General features: G+C 48.3%; 1 protein-coding gene and 3 non-coding genes across 4 annotated transcripts in view; 1 reads left to right on the forward strand and 3 right to left on the reverse strand.

Moving 5' to 3' along the window:
* Nucleotides 1-16,553, reverse strand: part of LOC125752730 (translation initiation factor IF-2-like) — a 19,260-nt gene continuing 2,707 nt past the window's right edge. The window contains exon 3 of the mRNA XM_049095356.1: nt 1-1,014. The gene's annotated coding sequence lies outside the window, so the exon portion shown is untranslated. The remainder of the gene's footprint in view (nt 1,015-16,553) is intronic.
* Nucleotides 1,553-1,624, reverse strand: TRNAH-GUG (transfer RNA histidin (anticodon GUG)). Its single transcript has one exon. It is a non-coding gene; the product is annotated as a tRNA-His (tRNA).
* Nucleotides 2,184-2,257, forward strand: TRNAN-GUU (transfer RNA asparagine (anticodon GUU)). The gene has a single exon. It is a non-coding gene; the product is annotated as a tRNA-Asn (tRNA).
* Nucleotides 5,604-5,676, reverse strand: TRNAV-CAC (transfer RNA valine (anticodon CAC)). Its single transcript has one exon. It is a non-coding gene; the product is annotated as a tRNA-Val (tRNA).

Here is a 16,553-nt window from a genome sequence, read left to right on the forward strand (position 1 = left end):
TTTGGGGGCGGGGAGAACAGCTTTATTTCTACCTCACACTACACACAAAAATTAATTGGAGGTGCCTCATGAGACATAGAGGTTGACGGTCTAAAGCAGTTTTTGAGGAGACTTTGGGACTCCGAAGTCCCAGGAAAGGTTCCCTTGGCAGGGAACGGTTTACTAAACAGGACCCAGGGAAAATGTGTATATATAAAAAAAGACCTGATGAATCAGACCCCATCAACCGTAAGCATATCTGCTCCTGCAGAGGCCAGCAAGACCGTGAAAGCAGCAAGCCACAGACAGGGCGACGATGTTCCCACGACGAATCTGACAAGACAAGCAGGCGAGCAAATCCCCAAACCTGTAACTATAATGTGTCAGGAGCTCCTGCCAACTGGCCCCCGTGTTTTAGGGGGGCAGAGGCCATGGCACAGCTCCGTGGGGAAAGAAGACACGCAGGCCAGCAAAGCGCTAAGACAGTGCCCGCGTGTTCAGCCGTCAGGGACGCTGGCTATTCGCATCCCGCGGAGGCAGCACCGCTCACCACTCTCCCAGCAGCGCGGCTCAAGCTGTGAGGACAGGCAGGAAACCCCAGTCTTGGCCAAGACGTGGGACCGAGATCCCTCGGGGGGTCTCCTGAGGAATAAACCCCTTGTGGCGTGGGGTGGCTGCCCGCCGGCATCTCACAGTCCCGGAGGGCGTAGCCGGTGTCACTGGAGGCGCTACTGTGCGCACGGTAGGGAGGACGCCAGCCAGGAACTGACTGAAAAAGGCCCCGAAGCGGATTCCCCGGAGCCGGGGCTCGAGCGGCTCAGCGGGTCTACGGAGGAGGCGTCGCTAATCCGACCGGAAGTTTTCTCGGGCCTCTCAGCCCCTGCAGGCAGTGAGGAACCCGGAGACGCCGCCTCCGGGCCACTGCGGCCCCGCGGCTCCCTGCAGGCCGGTCGGGGGCCGACGACTGTGGTGATTCGGGGCCTGGGTTCTGCCCGCGCGGATCCCCCTCTCTGTGACTTCCTGGAGAACCACTTCCTAGATGAGGAGGTAAAACTCATCAGGAAGATGGGCGACCACCTGACTAACCTCCGCAGCTGCCCCCCCAGGCTGGGCTGGGCGACTGTCTTTTCGAAAGGCTCACTCTCAAGCACGACTAGGAGCCTCTGGAGACCAGCAGGCTTTGAGGGGCTCCTCTGGCACACCCAGCCCCTCCCCCCCCCCGTGCCAGGGTTTGTGCCTGAACCTTAGGCCCTGCAGCCACTTAGGCAGCTTTTAACCATCCTGGAGCCCTTTCCCAAAACGTGGACCAAATGGAGGCAATAAAGATTTTTGCAGGGGAAAAAAAAAAAAAAAAAACCACCAAGGGGGCGGGGGGAAGCATTTCTTCAGGTTCCTTGCGCTCAGACTCAGAAGGAGACGGTGCCCGGGTCAGTGCACTGAGGAGTTTCCCTCTGCTCCGGGGGAAGGCCTGCTGGCGCCCCGGGCCGTCTGCGCCCCCCCCCCCCCGGGACCAGCGCCGCGGGCGGGTTTCCACGCCAGGTAAAAGGGAGAGGCGGCGAGCGCCCGGGAAGAGTGCCGTGACTCGGATTCGAACCGAGGTTGCTGCGGCCACAACGCAGAGTACTAACCACTATACGATCACGGCGCGCCACCCTTCCGGCCGCGGGCTCGGCCGCCGCTGCGGGGCCTCTGGACGCAAAGTCGTTCCAGGTACGGCGCCGCGTTCCTTCCGAAGAAACCGCAGGGCTGCTGCCGCCGTCCCCTGCGGGCCCACCACCCTGGGGAGGGGATACACCTCCCCTTCCCCTCGACGCCGATGCGCGGCGCAGAACCCCCAGCCTCCATCTCCTGACCCCCATCCGGCCCGAGCCTCGGCACGGGGTCCTGGGGATCTCCGGCGGCCCGCGCCACCTCGCCCCCACCCCCTCCCCCCGCTGCCCCGCGCGGCCCTGGGCGTTTGCCCCTGTTGACCACCCCCTCCAGCACCACCGCAGCTCCCCAGCTCCGACCGCCGTGGAGGGGAGTGAGCCGAGCGCCACCGGCACCCAAGGTGGGTGAGGGAGGGACAGGAGGGAGGAACCGTCCGGAAGCCGCGGGCGTCTGCCTCGCCCTGCCCGGTCGCCGCCGACGGAAGGCGGGTGGCTCCCCCTAGCGCCGAGTGACAGCTCGCTCTCTAGTGGGACGTGGGCGGGGACTGCCCGCAGGTCTCTGTGGCGCAATCGGTTAGCGCGCTCGGCTGTTAACCGAGAGGTTGGTGGTTCGAGCCCACCCAGGGACGAGTTGGCCTTTTTAGAACCTAGAAAACGTCCTTTGGCGGGGGCACCACCGGAGGGCTGACGCCGAGGCCGAGGCCGAGGCCGGCCATAAGGCCATCGCGGACTCTGGAGGAGAAAAACCCATGGCTGAGAATCCGGAAATCCTCGAAGGGCTGCAACCCTCTAAATGCCTTTTAACAGTGCAGTTGCTGCCATCCTTTGTCCCTTTCCTTATACTCTTTCCGGTAAGTTGGTCCTAGGTGTTTATGGTTACAGATAACGGCTGTCATCCTCGTTCTCGTGCACATATTTTTGGCCACCTGACAAATATTTCTGCAGGGTAGAGGCCCGGAAGAGCAATTACTCTAACATAGTCTTTCCACGGTTCCTATATCATCCAATTTGTTTTTCCCTGTTGACGGGTTAGTTATAACTCTTTCTTTTGTTATTTCAGCGACCGCTTCAGGCTTCATAGCAGCACACACCTGTAACTTACCAGCCTCCCTCCAAGCCATCTCCTACCTCTTCACATTCCTCCAATTTAATATCATTGGAAGAACTTAAAGATGACACTAGACCTTGAAATTGCAGATTGACTTGACAAATAATGGAGAAATGCATGTTCGGATTTATATAAGATACCTTAAAAGGTTTACCCGCCGTCCCCACCCCCACCCCCAAACTGTAAGAATAACAAGTCAGTATGATGGCCAGAATTATAAGACTTAATCTCCATTAAATTTTATCATATATGTAACTTACTGAAATACATACTTTGGTATCGTATAAGCTCTTAAATAGTATTGGAAGGAAAGCGTATTCGTTAGACCAGTAGAGTAAATTTAGGCAGCTAAGTGTCCCTAGGAGTTTGAAAAGAAAATAAGCCCAAGACTTGTATAAACTACAATACTATCTACCAATATTTTCTGCATTATTAGTAAATCTAGAAGGCAACATAAAGCAGTTTTTAGATCAAAATCATCAAACCAATCTGATGCACACTAGGAGTCCTTTTATGAAATATGACATGATATATACATCTTCTGTGCCATTATATAGAAAATATTAAAATCCTTTGAAGTGTTTAAGTATTTGAGATTCATCCTTACTGTCCACCTGATTTTCTGTTCTTGTACCTAGCACTGAGACGACTCATTTATCTACAGCTAAACTATTTCTTGGTTTTGTTTTTGTTTCCTTCCCTGAGTCACAGATTCAGCGGGAAAGGAAATGTGAGGGGCACCTGGCTAGCTCACTTGGTAGAGCATGGGACTCTTCACTCTTGATCTCAGGACTGTGAGCTCTAGCTGACACACCTTGGGTGTAGTGATTACTTAAATATAACACCAGAAGAAAGTAAGAAAGAGAGAAAGAAAGAGAGGGATAGAAAGAAGGAGAAGGAAGAAAACAAGGAAGGAAGGAAGGAAGGAAGGAAGGAAGGAAGGAAGGAAGGAAGGAAGGAAGGAAACCCCATCAATAGCATCTTTGGACCCCCAGTGGGGGTCCGAGAAATAGAAGCTCCGTCACTACCCCACTTTGGGGAGAGGCACAATTGAATACACACCTCAAATCAGGTTGCCTGTGTCTGTTTGGACTCAGACTGGAGCTGGGACCAACTCAAGGCCAGGACAAGACTAAGCCCCATCATCACAGGGCAGCCACCTACCTGACAGCACCAATGCAGATAATTCCAGAAAGCTCTTGAAAACTTTTCCCTTCCCTTTGGAGAATTTTCCACCTGCTCCCTTCCCCCTCCCACCCCAGGAAAGGATTCTTCAACTTTGGCTGGGCCAGGACCCTCTAAGATCCCTGTAGGGAAGAGAGAGCCAGGAGGGCAGGAGCCAAGGGGGCAGCTGCACTTCCCTGAAGGGTCTCTCCCCGGGGTGGGAAGGTTCTAGAGCTCAGGCTGACCCTAGACCCACTGCCCACCAGAAGGAGCCCAGAGGGCAGGCAGTGCTGGGGGCATGGTCACCTAATCCTGTTCCTACAAACACAGGGAACACCTGGCCTGCACTATCCCGGAAGAGGCAAATAACACTCCACCTGCCTGAAGCTTCCTTGCAGCCTGGAGGCAAGAGATGTCTGGTTCCTGAAGGGACAAGCCGGTCTCCTCCAGAGGACAAAGCCCTCCCCTGGCCTCTGAAGAAAGGTCATGCCGGTTTGGAGGGACATTGCCCAAGGGAGGGAGCAAGAGCAGCCTAACCAATTGTCTGGAGATGTCTGCCAGGTGCCTTCAAATGATGTCCAGTCTGTAAATATGAGGATGGAGGGAGAATGTAAATGCGGGGAAATGTTCACTGGTGCACTTAGGGGAGGGATACAGTATATTACCACCCCTGCAACTTGTTCTGTATGTTTCAAAGTTTGCTTGTTGGCCTTAGAGGAGTGACAGAGTGTAGTCCCAAAGGGACCCCTGCTTTGGCGCCAGCAGATGAAAACCCAGAAAATAAAGGTTAGATTTCCCAGTCAGAGAGAGCAACAGCGGGGTGGGGAGGTGTCCCATGGGCCCAGGGCTGAATCCAGCTGCCAATGGCTCCCAGCCCTACCCCCTGCTCCTCACCTCTCCCAGCCTCAGCCACACCTGGGGCTCTGAGGCCTGACCACGAGGGCACTGGCCTGTGCTGCATTCTGGTCTAGCTTAGCCCTGTGTGTGGCAGAGCCAGGGCCATGCTCTCTTTCTGAGCCTCCGTTTCCTTAGGAGTAAGGGGCGGCCTTGGCTCTCAGCAGGCAAGGAGCAGAGTCCCTCTACTTCATGACCTCGAACTAGTCCAAGGGCCCTCCTGAGGATGGTACCTGAAAGGCTCCTTTGGCGTCCCCGTGGGCTCATTAGGTGGAGCCCAAAGCTCTTAATCTTCGCATCTTTGGCTTGAGTCCCAGGTGCAGTTGGTTTTCTATAGTTCTGACAGGCAAATCTACCTTTCAGTAATGGTGGGGTATGTGTGGGGGGGGCGGTTGGGGGGGAAGCCAAGGTTGCTGCCCAAGGTTGCTGCACAGGGAAGAACGTGTTGGCTTTCATAGCCATAGCACCCGTCAGCCTGTAGAGGAGACTTAGGGCCAGAGGAGCAGATCAGGGGTCTTCTGGATGTAAAAGTAACCTGAAGTCCAGGTTGCCCTGTGTGCTCTTCTTGGCCTGATCTCCAGCGTGAGGGGGAGCAGACCAAGGAGGCCAGTCAGGTTGTTAAGTGCTGGCGCGTCTGAGTCTTTCAGGCAGCAGCAGAACCCCATCCAGCCTCAGGCGTGAGGTTTGTTTTGTTTGTTTATTTCTGAATGGCAAAGGGAGCTGCGCAAGCAGGCCCAGGCCCCATTGGCCGAGCCCATGGTCCTTTGTGTGTTTGGAGCAAGAATAGAACTTGGGGTAAGAAAGAGGGCTGTTTCCGCCCGGTTTCGAACCGGGGACCTTTCGCGTGTGAGGCGAACGTGATAACCACTACACTACGGAAACCAGGCCGCCGGCGGCGCCCTCTGCCAGGACCCTGAAAAGCCTGGTGCTGCCACTACTGTTCTGCCCACCAGTTTCTTTGCCGAGTGCAAAGGCCCCTGGGAGCACCCGCGAGCCTGCAGGCCGGGGGACCGCAGCCCCGAGCGGCCCGGCTGGGGTTCCGCGTCTCCACCATCCCGGGCGCCCAAGACTCTGGGGGCCTCGGCAGTCCGGCTTCGGGATCCGCATCCAACGCAGGGTTTCCAGATCCGATTGGAGGGACCCCAGTGCTGGGACCCCCCTTCCGGGAGAAGGGGGGGCGGGTCAGCTGCGTCCGAGCCCCAGGCGCCCCCGCCGCCCCCTTGGGGTCACCCGCCCTCTGGGGCGGTCGCCGGGACGGTCCCCGCGGGGCGGTCAGCGCTCGGGGCTGGGAATCCTCCCAGGAGCCCGGGGACCGGCTCCCCCCGCCCCCGCGGGCCCCGCGGCCCCGGCCCTGAGCGCCTCGGTTCCCAGCCCTTCGCTGTGCGCTCCTCCGCGGTCCTCTGGGATGAAGGGGGAGACTCTGGTACCCTCTGGGCAAAAGTGGTCCCTTGGGTTCCTGCCTGGGCTGCTTTAAAGCCGCTGACAGGAGGCCTGTGGCCATTACCGTCGAACAGTGTCCAGAGAAATCCAGGCCTTGGAACGGAGGGATGAAAAGGAAGTGCGAGAAACCGTTCTAAGTGGCACAGAGCCCACGAGTGGCATAGCCGTGACTGCGGAGGGCAGGGCCGTTTCTACTGGGTGGGCTGCCTTGGAGTCTCTCTGTGGCTTCACAGCAGACCTGAAGAAAATAAGATTGATTCTGTTTCTCTGATGAAAATTTTTATCTTGTTATCTATTTTTATTTCTTGCCTTTCAGGGTGAATACTGGTTTACTACAAATACTCCATCATCACTGAAAGAGGAAATCTACATCTTTTAGATAAATAATAATTCTCCTCCTCCTCCTCCTCCTCCTCCTCCTCCTTCTTCTTCTTCTTTTCTTCTTCATTCTTCTTCTTCTTCTCCTTCTCCCTCTTCTTAAAATAGGAGGGGATCACTGGTGCATATTTGAAATTTTCTAATAATATTTAGGGTAAGCCTGGCTGGATATTAAAAGCACTTGCTAGAAGCATGTGCAGAAGACTGTCCTCCATGAGCTAAACCATCTCATCATGGTTGTCCAAGCTACAAGGATTTCATGAAGTTGGATCCAGTTCCCTGCCATGCCATCTCCACTGTCAGTTAAATCACCATCAAAATTATCAAGTAACCGGTTGTCCAAGTGCTACTCATCAATATGGAGGGGAAGAGGCCAACTAAACCTTTTAATACTCCTCATTTATTCTGGGGAATGTCGAAAGTCAGCAGTGGTGCAGTTAGGTGGAAAGAAAAGTCTTTTTTTTTTTAATTTTTAAAATTCTTTATTTATTTATGATAGTCACACAGAGAGAGAGAGAGAGAGAAGCAGAGACATAGGCAGAGGGAGAAGCAGGCTCCATACACTGGGAGCCCGACGTGGGATTCGATCCCGGGTCTCCAGGATCGCGCCCTGGGCCAAAGGCAGGCACCAAACCGCTGCGCCACCCAGGGATCCCAAAAAGTCTTAATTATAATACTATTAACTGTTTTCTCAGAGCTTCACTGTGTGACCAGCACAACGTCCCTCCGTGCTGTACCGCGTATAACTTGTCTAGTCCACGTAACGACCTGAGATAGCGTAGCTTATTACCACCCTTCGTTGCAGGTGTGAATACCCAGACACTGAAAGGCCGAGCTGACTTTCAAAGGGCCCTAGCCCTGGGATGGTGAGAGCTGGCACTCAGAGCCAGGCAGTTTGCCTCCAGAGCCATTGGGCTTGACCATCCTGCCAGTGTTAACTGAGAAGACTTCACCAAGATTTGCTTCCCCTCCTTCTTGCCCAACCTCCGTGATTTTTTTTTTCTTAACCTCCCTGATTTTGAAAGAGAGAGAGAGAGAGAGAGAGAGAGAGAGAGAAGATTCAAAGTAAAGCCTACGAAACACTGAGAATCATTTGGTGAAATAAAGGAGAAAGAACACACACAGCAATTTAGTCTTCCCCCGAAACAGACTCCATGGCTCCAGAGACCATGCAATCACATGTCCCAACCAGGACTTTTTATTAAATCTCGATTCTTCTTTCTTTTTTAATTTTTAAAGTTTAAAAATATTTTTTATTGAAGTTCGATATGCCAATATATAGTATAACACCCAGTGCTCATCCCGTCAAGTGCCCCCCTCAGTGCCTGTCACCCAGTCACCCCATCCCTCCGCCCACTTCTCCTTCCCCTTCCACTACCCTTTGTTCATTTCCCAGAGTCTGTCATGTTTTGTCACCCTCTCTAATTTTTCCCAGTCATCTTCTCTCTAAATCTCGACTCTTCTTAATGGTCTGAACATGGAAGCTCCCTTGAAGCTTGACGGAAAAAAAAAAAAAAAAAAAAGACTGCCTTTTGTGTTCAAAGTGTAGAGGAGACAGACGCTGAGCACTCCTGCCTACTGACTTAGGGCAAAGGGAGTGCTTTGGAGTGACAAGCGGAAGGGAGGGTATCCCATAAAGATGAGACAGAACCATGCTTTTCAAAGTTCATTAATGAACATAGCACTTCCATATTTGGCCACATCCATGGACCTTTAGCATCGATTAGGTAATATTTTCCATACTTTGATTTACATCTTTTATGCAGTAAATTTATTTTAAAAATTAATTGTATATCAGCATCACAATTCTAACACCAGTAGGCATTGGCACAAACAGGATGTAACTATAAAATTACATAAAAGGAAAAAATCTTGTAGTTATGGTTAAGAACAGAGGTAATCAGCAGAGCTCAGGAGCCTCCACAAGCTTTCCCTTGAGGCAGCCTTACAGTAACCTAGAGCAATGCTGGGGCTGGAATGATCAACACAAGAAAACCCCGGTCATGCCCGGTTTTACCACTGCCCTGCAGTAGCCAGGGCATGGAATGGTTCTTCTTTGCCAGCCAAGGGAAAACATGACATGCTGGCTTCTTTAGCAGCCAAGGGAAAAGCAGAGAGCCCTCCCCTCAAATAAAGCTCAGGGAAAAACCAAGAGATCAGTACAGACACAGGAGCTGCTGGTGCTAGGGATGTACCAGATGGACTAAAATGAATCTAATGGTGAAGACGAAGTCAGGACTTTGAAATAAAATCATCTTATGTGCAACTGACAAACCAGATGAAAGAGCCAGATGTGCATTTTCAAATGCGGAGGCCACTGGACACATATGGCAGTTGAGTGCTTGCATTGTGGCTAGTGCTGAGAAAGCGAAGTTTCAAATTTGTTTTTTGTACTTCCTAGTTCCGTTTAAATAGCTACACGTGGCCAGTGGCTAGAGCAGAGATAACACAGGTTAGAGAATAATCATCATACCATAAAATCATCTGCCTTATTTCTCTGTGGCAGTAAGCAAAGTAATGACACTTCACATCTAATAATAATTCTTTCTAAAGATGCCTTTGAGAGAGAGAGAGGACACACACAAGCAAGCATGCGTGAAGGGAAGTGCCAAGGGAGAAGGAGGGAGAGTCTTAAGCAGACTCTGCTGAGTGCAGAGCCCAACAGATCAAGACCTGAGGCAAAACCAAGAGTCTGATGCTTAATGGACTGCACCACCCAGGAGCCCCCAGTAACAATTCTTGAGGGCTTTTTTCAGCTGCCTAGGTACAGCTGAACGTCAGTTCAACCCTAGGGACCATATGTCCCCAGCTGTCTCTGCTTCCTCATCAGAGCCATACACCTTCCTGAGTCAAGGGAGCCTCAGCCAGTCCTGCTCTCTCACAGATGGGGTCTCAGTCCCTTGGCTGGTCATTCGGCCAGCCACCAGGTGGTGGCTTCATGCCTTTCCTCCCGGGTTTGACTGATGTTGCTGAAGCTCTGTGTTGGTCCACTGTTGTACGGTGCAGAAGTTTCCTTGTTTTTGAAAGTTCCTGGGACAAGAGCATGACTCCAGGCTCTTGCTGGCAGGAGGCCATACAGAGCCATGCAATCTCTGTGTGGATTAGGTGATTGATGCAAGGAATCAGAGAGTCATGTCAGCCATTGAGGGTCTCTGGTAGAATTTTTGTCCCTTCCCCAGGTCACTGCGTTTGATTTCCAAGAGCAGCATTTTTACTCAATTTTGCAAAGCTAATTTCTCTATAGCACAGCCAAGACCGCAGAACAAAAATGGAAGCCACAGAAACAATGGTCGTGATGGACAAGTAAAGACACAATTCTGAGGTAGGACTTAAATAGTGATGGGGAGGTCTTGGCCTTCGATGGGAACCAAAAGGTTGCCAGCAAAGCTCTGGCACTTTAGGAGCTTTGACTCTGGATGCCAATACCCTTCACTCCCCAAGTCTGTCCCAGAATGAAAGAGTATCCTAGAGCAAAGCAAACAACAGGTCTCTCAGATCCACCAGAAGCTGAGAGTGGGACACAAAGGACCAGAATGGAGAGTGACAGAGAAAATTACAGTGGGCATGTGAACCATACCCTCTAATTGGGAACTGGCTTTGTTTCAAGACTAGAAAGGATCTGTCTTGGGATGGTCCAATGGCTACATTTTCCTCAGAAGCATCTCCACCTCCGAGCTATGATGTATATACAGAGATGAATATGAAAATTATATGTCAATCTTAGTAGTAAAGAGATTTTGAATGAGTTATCTCTCATTGTTGACTTACAGAAATTGGAACAGTTATAAGAATGTCATTAAACAAAGACAAAGCCAGGATTTATAAGAGAGATGGGAAAGAGAGCAGAAAGGAAAAAAACAAACAAACAAACACAGAAGGTTCGAGAATGGGGAGTTGTTTTTTTTTTTTTTTTTTTTTTCCTTTCCTTGGCAGACAGATGAGCTGAAAGCCAGCAAATAGCTAGTCTGGACAGTTCATTCTGGTGAAGCTGACCAACCCGTCAGATCAATCTTTTGGCTACGTGTGAATGCTCCAAAAGTTCTTGAAAGTTTAGTTGTGGGATGAATGTGGTGACTCCCCTACCCTCAATTTTCTTTGTGTAATACCTGCCAGAGTCCTTCCTTTGGCATCTCTGAATTATTTAAGCCTAACTGCACCCCAATCTCCATTAGGATTTCTCAACTTCACCACCACCCTTGTTGAGTCATAGTTATTCTCAAAAGAGCAGACTTGACCATGAACACTTTGGTCTCTCCTTGACACACCTGTATGTAACAGTTGGGTGTCAGCTTAAGGTAATGGCTGTGACCAACACAGAATTAATTAGACAGCAGATAGCAGAGGAAAACCAAAAATCTGAGGACAGCAAAAATATCACAACAAATATTTTCAACTTACTTTGCCTCCTTGCCTTGTCCAAACCAGAAGTATCAACTTCAACTTTAACATAGCCAAGTGGCTTTAAACTTTTATTTAAGATTTCCTTATGGGGTATGGGGCTTGCAGGGCAAAAGGAGATGCAGACTTCTCGCTTAGGAGAGAGCCAGATGCAGAGCTTGATCCCAGGACCTTGAGATCATGAACTGAGCCAAAGGCAGAGGCTTAACCCACTGAGCCACCTAGGCACCCCCAAATTTTTTCAACCAAGGTGTACTAAATCTACAGTATAAAATCTGTACCGTTAAAAAAACCTTACCAATGCAAGCAACTTGAATAACTACTGATGTAGTACCAACTAATGTACAGAACATTAACAGACCACAGAAATCCCATGACTTTTCCCACCCCAGGTCTCACAGGGTAATCTCCATCCCACACTCCCACATCATACCCCTCACTTGGGGAGATGGGGAGGCTGTTACTTAAGAGTTAACTGATGTCGGGATCCCTGGGTGGTTCAGTGGTTTAGCGCCTGCCTTTGGCCCAGGGCGCAATCCTGGAGTCCCGGGGTCGAGTCCCCCCTGTCGGGCTCTTCTCCTTCCTCCTGTGTCTTTCTCTCTCTCTCTCTCTCTCATAAATAAATAAATAAATAAATAAATAAATAAATAAATAAATAAATCTTAAAAAAAAAAAGAGTTAACTGATGTGATTTGGCTAGGACCCAGAATCCAGTCATGCAGATTTTATGTGAGGCAGTGTGCAGGTGATACACAGGGCATGGAGTTAAAAGTCAGGCACTCCATCTCTGGGTGGGCTTTAACCACCAACCTTTCAGTTAACAGCGAAACACACTAACCAATTGCACCACAGAGACTTTATATTGTGCCTTTCCCTTGATATCATAGGCAGTTGTCACTTGCACCCAGGATGTTCTGCTGCCCATCCACTAGGAAAACCACAAATTCTAAAGCTCCGCAAAACAGAGCTCAATCACGTTGCCTGGTTTGAAATTGGTGCACTTGAGGATTCTGAAACTAAAAGGGCAACAGAACCGTTTTGCCACAACCTGCTCCTTTCCTGCCTTATTGCCAGCACCTGCAGAGACCCCAGGGCTGCAATTCCCAGGACCTGAGCTCTGTGGGTCTTTGGGAAACTGAAGGCCTGTTGTGCTCCCGGGGTGGCTCTTTCCATTGCTGTGTCTTCACCCAGTGATGAGAGTTTGCCTGCCCTTCCAAGAGGCCTCTGCTTTTGTTTCCTGTGTCTATCAAAGGAGTCCATGAAGGCAGAGGTCATGGTGATGGTCGCTCCTGTCTTTTCCCCAAGAACACCTCACCAGGAAGCTCTGTTCAGACTTGTTGGATAAATTCTCCTTTAGCTTCTAGTCCCTTGAAGAACCCTAAGAATGAAAAGTCTTTCAAGGCAGAAAGTTCTTTGTAAAAAGCCTTTTTTTGGGTTGACTGCTTAGCTTCCCATACAGCAGGTAACAGGAAAGGTCTACTGTGCATCCTCTGTACTAGAGCTCTCCAAGCCCAGCTCACCAGCTCAGTGTATTCATAGAGGTAGATGGAGTCCATCCCTGGGAGTGGGGAAGGAAATATCAGCAGGGGTGGGGGAAGTGGTGGGAGTCAGAAAGGGAAACGAGACCTCCTAGGAGGCTTGTGTGGGGTGGGGGCAGGGAGGAGTTCAGAAGCTGGATCCAGAGAGGTGAGAATTGTTCCTGACGTAACAGAATGGGGGAGAAGGGTCAGGGCTGGTGTGGGAGAGAAATCAGGAGGGAGGAAAAGGGGGAGAAAAGTAGGGAGGGAGAAAGAGATGGGGAGGGAATGTTAAGAATTTATACTTCTGGGAAGTCTGAGTGGATTAGTGGTTAAGCGTCTGCCTTCAGTTCAGGTCATGATTCTGGGATTCTGGGATCAAGACCTGCTTTCAGGCTCCCTGCAGGAAGCCTGCTTCTCCCTCTGCCTATGTATGCCTCTCTGTGTCTCTCATGAAAAAACACACAAATCTTTAAAAAAAATTGTACTTCCATCCCTCTGTCACTTGCCATTTTCCTCTTCCTTTTCTTCCCCTCCCTATAATTGAGGAATCCTGATATAATGAAGTCTGAGAAGAAAGACTTAAGTAATGCATGCTCCAGAGGACCAGCTCTTGGGTGTAAAGATGGTTCTGCTCCTAGGGGGACTAGTGAAATAGATACAAGGGATTAAGAGTACACCTATCAGGAGGAGCACTGAGTAAGGTATAGAAATCTTGGTATAGAATACTGTACACCTGAAACTAATATATAACACTAATGATACTTCAATTTAAAAAAAAGAAAAAAATGGTTCTGCCCTTGTATGGCTTTGGATAAACACACGTCAAGTACCTCATTCTTTGTTTTGTAAAATGGGACTAATTAAAAGCATTCTATTTCATTTGTCGTCAGATGTGCTGGGATTTACTAGATCATTCACGTTAAAAGTATGAATGAATAAGTATGAATGAAAAGTATGAATGAATATTGTCATCCTCTGAATCTTTTGACAACCACTATCCTTGTTTATTTTGAAGTGGGGTTTTTTTTTTTTAAGGTTTTATTTATTCATGAGAGATACAGTGAGAGGCAGAGACACAAGGAAAGGGAGAAGCAGGCTCCCTGCAGGGAGCCTGATGTGGGACTCAATCCCAGGGCCCTGGGATCACAACCTGAGCCAAAGGCAGATGCTCAACCACTGAGCCACCCAAGCACCCACATCCTTATTTATTTCACTTAGTTTTGCTCTTTCTAGAAATCCCTATAAATGGGATCACAGGACTCTGTGATGTACTGTATGTTGATGTCTGCTTGTTTCTCTCAGCATGTCTTTGAATTTTATCCATGTTATTGTGTATATCTGATTTTTTCCCTTTTTATTGCTGAGTAGGATTCCACTGCATAGAAATTCACAATTTCTTTACCATGCTCCTGATAATGGATATTTGGGTTTCCCATTTGAGCTGTTGTGAATAAAGCTGCTATGAACATTCTTATTACTAGGATTTTTGTAGACACATTTTTTCCCCATTTTTCTTGGACAAACACCTAAAGGAGGGTTTGATGGAACCAAAGAGGAAGAGGTATATGTTTAATTTTATAAGAAACTGTCAAAATATTTCCCAAAGTGGCTGTATATTTTGTAGTCATGCCAAGAATGTAGGAGAGAGAGTTCTAGTTGTTCACAAAAATTCTCTCCTTGACTAAACTCTGATCATTTTGGCAGGCCTTCAGCAAGAGTCCCTTGGGTTGATTTAGCCAGAATCTTCCCCCTTACTCCTGACATTTTCTTAGTAATTTTTTAAAATAAATTTTATTTATTTATGATAGTCACACACACACACACACAGAGAGGCAGAGACTCAGGCAGAGGGAGAAGCAGGCTCCATGCACCGGGAGCCCGACGTGTGATTTGATCCCTGGTCTCCAGGATCCCGCCCTGGGTCAAAGGCAGGCGCCAAACCGCTGCCAAACCACCACCCAGGGATCCCTCTTAGTAAATTTTTGCTCACTAACCCTCACTGCTTCTGCTCTAGGCTATACATTCCCACTCTCCCTTGTATTCGGAGTTGAGCCTGGTCTCATCTTGCCATGGAGCCAGGACAGTCAGAGATGAGGATTATGAAGAAAGACTCGGAGTCTCACTGAATTTTAATCTGCGGGACAGGGGACCGAGCCTCAGATTTGGATTTGGACTCAGACCGAGGCTGAGTCTCCTCCAGCTTTTATTAAGAGAGCTAGCAGATTGGCTATAGGAATGATTAACTTTGGGGAGCAGAGAAAAACATGTTTACTTCAAAGGGTAAAAGAATAGGCTACTGACTCAAGGAAGGGGAGCGGAGGAGCTGTATCAGGAAAACAATGTGGTCAAGAATCTGTGTGGGGACTCAGGACCTCCCATATCCCCAGAGTGCTGAGGACTATGAGATTCAGTTCTCAGATAAACTCTGCAACTGGTTCCCCACATCATCTACAGCAAAACCCCCTAATAGTAGTCCTCCTGAATAAAGCCTGCCTCACTGTTCTTTAACAAATGTCATGAATGATTTTTTATTTAATTCTTAAAGATTGTATTTATTCATGAGCGATACACAGAGACTCAGACACACAGGCAGAGGGAGAAGCAGGCTCAACTGCTGAGCCATCCAGGTGCCCCCAGGAATTTTTTTTTTAAATGATTTTATGTATTCATGAGAGACACACAGAGAGATGCAGAGACATAGGCAAAGGGAGAAGCAGGCTCCTCTGAAGGAGCCAGATGTGAGACCCTATCCTGGGACCAGGATCACACCCTGAGCCAAAGGCGGATGCTTAACCGCTGAGTCACTCAGGCGTCCTTCTCATGAATGATTTTTTTAACATAGTTCCACATCTTTACCAAGACTTGGTGTTTTCAGACTTCTAATTTTATTTATTCTACTGAGTGTAATGATATCTCAATGTGGTTTTAATTTCCATTTTCTTGACAACTAATGATACTGAGCACTCTTATAATAAAGATATAATAGTCAATAAACACAAATCTTTATTTCTAAAGTGTCTGTTCAAGTCTTTTCCCCATATTTTAAAAATGCATTGCTTGATTTTTAAAAACAAACTTTAGGAGTTCATAATATATTCTGAACACAGGTACTTTGTCAGGTATTTTTTTTGAATATTTAGTCTCAGTCTATGGCTTGCCTTTTTCCTTTCATAATGGTGTCTTTTTGAGTAGATTTTCAAAATGCTGATAAAGTCTAATTTACTATTCCCTTCTCTTAAAATAAGTTTTTTCTGTGCCATGTGCTAGGAATATTTGCCTACTTGGCTCACAAAGATATTTTCATATGTTTTCTTCTAAGAATTATAATGTTTTGATCTATGAGTCATAAAAAGTTAACTTTTGTGACTTTTATGAAGTAGGAATAGAGTTTTCTTACAGCACCACTGGTTTCAATAAACCAACTCAATGGTTAAAAGAATGTTAAGTCTTTATTGAAAACTGACCATATAAGTAGGAGAGTCTATCTCAGGCCTCTCAACTAATTTCCATTTGTCTATATTATTTTTCTTATGCTACTTCCCACTGTTTTGCTTAGAAGAGCTTATAGAAAGTCTAAAGTTAGGTAGTACAAGTTTGCCAACTTATTTATTTGTTTTTAAGAGAGAGAAAGCAAGTGAGGAGGGGCAGAGGGAGAAAGAGAATCTTAAACTGGCTCCATATCCAGCACGGAGCCTGATCTCACAACCTTGAGATCATGACCTGAACCAAAATCAAGTCAGACGCTTAACTGACTGAGCCACCCAGTTTGCCAGTTTTGTACTTTTTTTTTGCACAGCTCAATACATTTTGAAATATGCATATTCTTATGTAATCATCACACAGATCAAAGTATGCTATTACTTTCCCTTCTCACTTTAGTATTGTACCAAGCCTGTACATGTACTGGTTGATCTGAAGAGAATAAATCTTCAGTTGTCTGCCAAGATGATGGAAAGGCACAATGTCTACAATACTTAGCGTTTACTCTGAATTTTTTCTTGAAGTAAACATTAGTTCACTTTC

Source organism: Canis lupus, chromosome 17 (genome assembly GCF_003254725.2).
Source record: "Canis lupus dingo isolate Sandy chromosome 17, ASM325472v2, whole genome shotgun sequence".
NCBI classification, from domain to species: Eukaryota; Metazoa; Chordata; class Mammalia; order Carnivora; family Canidae; genus Canis; species Canis lupus.